Genomic DNA, 7,186 nt, shown 5'->3' with positions numbered 1-7,186 from the left:
AGTGGGGAGGGAAAGAGCAAGTAGTTGAAATTGCACAAATTATATTCCATGCATGCATAATTATGTCAGAATGAATCTCACTGTTATGTGTAACTATAATTCACTATTAAAAACAATACAAGAAAAAAGATGATATAGCCTGAATAGGTGTCGGTGTCCAAACACCTTGGAGAAAGAAACTTTGAAGGCTAGAGATGCAAGTTCAAAACAAGAGAGAACTTTCTTGCTATCTATTGCATGGATTGGGCTCACTTAGACTGGTATGCATCCCTGGAACGCTATGAAGAGGTGTGTGAACGTTGCTCAAGAATGATGTCTGTTTGATCTGACTTGGACTAGGTGGCTCCCAGCTCCATTCTAACTCAAGGGTTAAAAGTGCTAACTACAGCATTACCTCCCATGCCCACCACTTACTCATCGACCTCAGGCAGGTTATTTAACCTTTGCTGAATCTTTCTTTCCTGACTTGAGGATCAGGAAGATCAGATACATTTCTCAGGAATTGTCTTAAAAATCAGCTTTAAAATGCACAACAAGGTCCTTAGTATAGTACTTGGGTACATGATGGTTTTTCAAAGGAAGGCTTGTGTCTCTGCAGCTTTCCATTCTCCCATCTTTAACAACTCTTTCAGGCATGAGCGTGTGACCCCATAACAACTAATGAGATACCCTGAGACTTTTGCTGAGTCTTCTTGCTTAATGGGTTTGAGGCTGACAGGACAAACTTCCTGGAGATCTTATTACATCTGAACTCAGAGATGAAAACCGGGACAGCGGGAGAGGGAGATGAGAGCGAGGGAGAAACAAGCCAGAGAAGACTCTGGCCCCTGAATCCAGCAGAGCCTGCAGCTTAATGACTTCCAGACTTTTCATTTACAAGTGACTGTTAATTTCATTCTGTTCCTGCTGTCTGGGCCATGGTTTCAGGCACGTGCAACCAAAGAATTGTGACAGATGTGGACCTTCGAGAGACATCCCCATATCCATACAGTTGAAATATCATCGCTTCTTGTGAAGCCCCAACCTGGCAACTACTTTCCCTCCTTCCCTGTGTGGAGCCACTGAAAGTTCTGCCTTTCCGAGTCCTCTACCTCTTCTCAGAGCCCTCAGGGTGGCTGGCCTCGGTGTTTTAAGGATGTGTCGACCTCAAAAGTCTTGTTGATATTTTTGGCAGCTCTCAGTTTAGAGATGGTACCTTTACAACAAAAACTGCATCTTTTAGAAGTGCTTTTTAGGTGCCAAAAGCCAAATTGATAGCGACATTTAAAATTTCTTCAACTGAATTTGGCATGTGGCCTGAGCAGGTAGTGCCAAGTCTGGGTCTCATGGTCAATCAAAGTCGCATTGGAAACAGAAATGCTGAGACATGCTCAGTCACAACATAGATCCACAGATAATCTTCTTTCTTCTTCTTTTTTTTTTTTTTTTTGGGTATGTGTTTCATTTGTTTTCTGACTCAGCTAATTTCCCCTGTTTTCTGACTCCGCTAACTCTGTCAAAACCTGCTGTAGATGGGGCAAGGGCTGAAGTCAAAAGGCAGAAGCTGTGGTGCCATCTGAGAAGCAGGCTGTCGCAGTCCCCACTCTGATTGTCTCAGAGGCCACCTTGTCTGAAGGACCTCCAGAGACTCTGCTGATGAGCTCCCAGGAAGCACGTGGGGCTTTCAATGGACAGGAACCTGGATGTTGGCGGCCCAGGTGCTGGAGGAAGAGCTCCGAGACCCGACAGGAGTCTGTGGATATCAGTGATTTAACGCCGGTATTCTTCCCAGGGGAGGCTCTTCCTCTATCAGTGTTACGTAGACCCCGCTCCCAAACTGTATTTGGGAGTTTAGGTTAATGAGTTTCCACTGTGAAAGGTGTCAGAATCAAAACAAAGTCACTCGTGTCCAAACCCAATAAATCAATCAACAAATGAAGCAGAGAGGTTAAGAAGGGGACCTCATGGGCGGGCGCATGCCTGATGACAAGAACTGTCAGCAAACTAGTTTAGTACAACTATGGCAAAGACTCTGACAGAAACACAACCCTGCATGAAGACCGACACAGACAGACCAAGAACCTCCTTCTGTGAGGACATCGGCCAGCAGCCGACGTCTAAACGTGGTCTGTCGACAGCTCCTTGATGATAATGCTTTCAGTCAAGGATGTGTGCTTCAAACTAACTTAGATAACTTTTCAGCAGTGAGAGATGAAGAACAAGATCAGGGGTGGTGCTAACGAGTTACAATCCTATCTAAATAAAGTGGATTCATTTCCCAGGGCTGCCATAACACATTCCTACAAACTTGGTGCCTTAAAACAACAGAAATATATTCCTCCTCAGTTCTGGATGCCAGAAGTCAGAAGTGGAGGCACAGGCTGCTTGGGTTCCTTCTGCAGCATCTCTCCCTGGCCCTTCCCTGGTCACTGCTTGTTTCTGGCAGTCCCTGGTGTTCCTTGGCTCAGGCTGCATGTCCCCGCCCTGTCTCCATCTCCACAGGGCCTCCTCCCCTGAAAGAACATGTCGACGAGTTTAGGACCCACTTTCATCCAGTATGGCCTCATCTCTTACCTTGATTCCTTCTGCAGACGCCTGTTTCCAAATAAGTTTTCTGAACTTCTCCTGGACATTTAATTTTGAGGGTAAAACTATTCAACTCAGTACAAAGAGTGAAAGCACCTCATTATCAATTAAAAAAAAAATCACTTCTCGATTGTACTTACCATATGGCCATATGGCTGAGATTTTGCTTCCCAAATGGGACTGGAGAGAACCTTCACAGGTTTGTGAGGTCCCAGGGGAAGCCTGATCCTTGAGGAGCTTTGAGACCCACCCAAAGGCTTTGTTCAAAGATGGAGCTGAACAGGAAGAGGGCAAGCACTGTCCAGGAGGCAGCCCTGGCTGGGCGGAGAACCGTCAACGACATGGGCCTCTTTCCTAGGCAGAGACTCAGGCCACATCAGGAATACCGTGCCACGTGGTGAAGCATCACAGCCTCATTTGATCAATTAATGCTTCTAAACACCGCTCTCCTGGCTGGGGCCCTCAGGATGAAGATCGGGTGCTTAGCAGCAAGTTCAGCTTTAGAACTTCTGAAGTTGGTTGGATTCCGTGCTATTGCCCTTTGATCCCTGTATCAGTGTGCCTGGGCTGCAGTGTCAGAGCACCACAGGCGGGGCCTAAACAGCAGAAACGCATTTCCTCACAGTCCTAGAAGTCTGGGAGGAAGGTGCTGTCACTGTTGGTTTCACTCTGGCCCTACTTGGCCACTGTGTCCTCACATGGGGGCCTTTGTCCCTGCATGTGAACAAGTTTCCTCTTTTTACAAGGACAGTGGTCCTATTGAATTGGAGTCCACCCTACTAACCTCCTTTTAACTTAGTTATCTCTTCAGGGGTAACTTAATAGGGACCAGAGTTAGGGCTTCAATTTGTGAATTTGAGGGGACACAATTCAGCCCTTAACGATCCCTTTCACATTTTTGTATTAAGTGGGGGAAGCACATGCCCTCCTTGTTGACACCCTCATATGTCTGGGGAGTTATGACTACCTTTCAAGGAAGTGTCCAGAACTCAGATGGCAGAGCCACGAGGCAAAGCCAGGCGGAGACCTTGGACTCTGTTTCCCACCTGTCCCCTTGGCATTGAGCACCATTTTGCAAATGTGTTGGCTGGTGTGACCTAAGTGTTGTGCCTGGCTTGTTGTCTTAGGATGTAGTTTCTGGGAGCCTTGAGATAATGTGTGAGAAGTGTGGCCACTCTGAAGTGTTTCTGCTGGAGAAAGCATGTGGGGAGGCCTCAGAGGATGCCCCAATGCTCAGGAGCTGTTCCTGCTCCAGCTGCCAAGAGCTTGGTCTTCCGTTCCAGACCTTGTACTGATTCTGAGATGAGCAGAGTTGAGCCACCGCCATGGAGTCCAGTCTAGAGTGCAAATTCTTGAACAACTTTTGGAGTAGTCTGTTAAAGAGCAGAAGACAATCAGAATGACTGTAGTTCAGAATCGTGTGTGATTTTGTAAGTAAGCTGTACATACAAGTGGTGGTATTGTAACCATTTTTTTCTTTGATAACTGGTTAGCTCAGATACTTGACGTACAGTTTTAACATGGCTATTGATCTGCATTTAACTTGCAGTTCACTTTCCTCAGCTCTGTGACCAAAATGTGTTTATCTCATAGATGTCTGCTTTCATGAGAGAATGAAGAGTCCTTGCAGCCATTAGGAAATAGACACCTGGCTTCCCTGCCAAGTGCATGACTGAAGGGGGCTTGGCTGTGTTGTGGAAATGGGCTTCAGGTAGCCCGGGCATTGAGGAATGTAGAGTTAGACTTGAACACAAGCAGGTGAGAGAGTGTTATAGTTTGGATTTGAGGTGTGCCCCAGAAGCTCATGTGTGAGATAATGCAGGAATGTTGAGAGGTGAAATGATTAGATTATGAGAGCTGTAGCCTCATTAGTGGATCAATCCATTTGATGGATTAATAATTTGAATGCATTAATGGGTGGGGGTAACTGTAGGCGAATGGGGCGTGGCTGGAGAAAGTAGGTCACTGGGGGCATGCACTTGGAGATTAAGTCATCCTTGGCTCTCTCTGCTTCCTGTCTGCCACACCCCTCCACCATGATGTTCTGCCTTACCTTGGGCCCAGGGATGGAGCTGGCCCACTGTAGACAGAATCTCTTAGAAAACCTGAGCCAAAAGAAACTTTTCCTTCTCTGAGTTTTTCTTGCCAGGTATTTTGGTCACATTCACGCAAAAATGACTGACACAGAGCGGGTAGTACGGATGAAAGTCTGGAAGGAATCCACCCAGCTCATGTGGCAGGTGCCTGTGGGTGTGGAGTGGAGAGTAAATGGGCTCCTTGAAAGGGCTGGTAGCCAGATGCCCAACCTTCTGAGATAGGATTAACCTTGTTTCCTGCCGTTCTCTGTGTATTTCAGGGTGCCAATAAAGGATGCACCTTGGGGAGTCAGACTGTCCTCTCCCTATGGCTTCTTTGCTTGGCAGGGTCTTAATCATGTCTCAGGTTGCAAAGTCTCAATTTTATGTTGACCTACAAAATTCATCAGTATATGGCATCACATATCCATTCCTCTGACTTGAAAAAATGGGGCTTTAGGAGTCCACAGGACAAGGAGGATAAGTGTTTAAACAGTACAGAAGCCATAAATGCTGTACCTATAGAAGGGTTGGCCTTTAAACTGTTTGTATGAGCATAAGCCACATTCCCCTTGATTCCCTCAGCTGGCCCAGATGGTTCAGTCCTTCCTTCCTTCCTTCCTTCCTTCCTTCCTTCCTTCCTTCCTTCCTTCCTTCCTTCCTTCCTTCCTTCCTTCCTTCCTTCCTCCTCCTCCTCCTCCTTCTTTCTTCTCTTCCTCCTCCTCTTCTTCCTCTTCCTCCTCTTTTTCCTCCTCCCCTCCTCCTCCTCCTCCTCCTCCTCCCCCTCCTCCTCCTCCTCCTCTTCCTTCTTCTTAATATTTTTTAGCTGTCAGTGGACAGAATTGACCCAGTGCCTCACACCTACTAGGCAAGTGCTCTTCCTAGCCACAACCTCAGCCCCTCCTTTCGTTTATGATTGCTCAGGATCGCATCTCAGTACATGGTCCACTGCCATCTTCCTACTCACTCACCCTCACCTGCTTTTGGAACAGCCCTTGAAGGCCCTACATGGTCTGCAAAGTACTGTTGAAGGCTGCTTCTCTGCCCTCCCCCTCCTTGCCATCCTTTGTGCCCACCATTGGCATTTGCCACTCTTCACATGAGGTCTTTCCTGCCTGGTTTTGAAACCTTTGATTTCACCTTGTGTCCTTTCCTATAGCGCACAGCCTCCCTAGAACCTTCCCCACTCCAGGACTCGCTTCTCGCCATATTCTCCTTTTCATAAATGCTCTCTCCACGCCCACTTTCCACCTTTCAACCCCAGAGGAGCAATGCCTACTTTTATATCTCCAGTTCAGAGTTTCGGAGTCTCCGTTACATTTCCCAGTGCCGGTTGCAGCTCCGCCCCTGGATATACCAGCAGCACAGGGAACTCCACATGTCCAAATGGAGTGGGCTCTGTTTGCTGGAAAGGAGGGGCCACCCGGGCTCACATCTCAGAGGCATCTTTAGGTGCTTCTCTCTCTCATCAAGTAGTGGACAAGTGCCTCTGATCAACCCTGACAATATTTTATATTAGTTTTGTTAGTTTTACTGTCAGCTCCTCCCTCAGACCCTGACTTGTTTTCTGGATTGTTGTTCTTTATTGTTCTGTGCATCACCCAGGCGTCTTGTGAAAAGGCAGATTTTGATGTGGAAATGCTCGTGTGGGAGTGATTTTGAGTAAAATGCTCACGCTTCTGGATCATTACAATTGTCTCATAAGTGATCGTCTTTAGACCAGGCATTCTCAAAGTGTGGTACTCAGACAAGCAACGTGAACACCATTTGTTAGAAATGCAAATTCTTAGCCATATCCAGCCCTACCCAGGCAAGCCCTCGGAACCAGCTTGCTGGGTCATGTGCTCCAGGTGGTTCTGCTGTGGGCTGGAGTTTTAGAGATCCATCTAGAGTTTGCCTTTATGGTCACCACACACACCAAGGATCTTTGTACAGGTGCAATAAGAAATTATCATTGTTTCCACAAGGTGGTTTTTCAAAGGCCTGCAGCTTTGCCCCCAACTAATTTTTCTTTCTCTCTTAGTTAATCCTTTCTCTGTTCCTAATTTTAAAATAAAAATTATCGCCTGTTGTTCCCTGTCCGTTCATGGTGCTTCCTAAATCTTCTCCTTCATTCTTGTTTCTGTTACCTGAAATGCTCCTATTCTTGCTCCCTGGAAGTCTATCCTTTCTTCAAATTCTAGCCAAATGCTGTCTCCTCTGTCTTGTTTCTCAGATCACCACGCTATGGAGTGTGGCATTTTACGTTCTTGAACTCGGTTGTGATTAGCACCTGGAGCAGGGCACTGGGACAGTGGTTCTCCACTGGGGCTGACCTGCCCCCTGGGGAGCACTTGGTATTCTTTGTGAACTGAAGGTCTTGGTCTTTCACTTTGTAAGGCCACTAATAATTTAGCACATTATGATTTTCCTTGCTCTTTGGTTCTACTGGTGACCAAACAACATGGCGCTTCGAGGTGAGGCGTGATGTGCACAAGGTTCTCTTTCCCACAGAGCCCTCGCCAAGGTGCACCCTCATGAAGATCCTGATCTGAGATGCACCATGG

Source organism: Ictidomys tridecemlineatus, chromosome 1, assembly GCF_052094955.1.
Source record: "Ictidomys tridecemlineatus isolate mIctTri1 chromosome 1, mIctTri1.hap1, whole genome shotgun sequence".
NCBI classification, from domain to species: Eukaryota; Metazoa; Chordata; class Mammalia; order Rodentia; family Sciuridae; genus Ictidomys; species Ictidomys tridecemlineatus.
The sequence above is the reverse complement of the archived record's forward strand: the minus strand, read 5'-3'. Positions refer to the sequence as shown.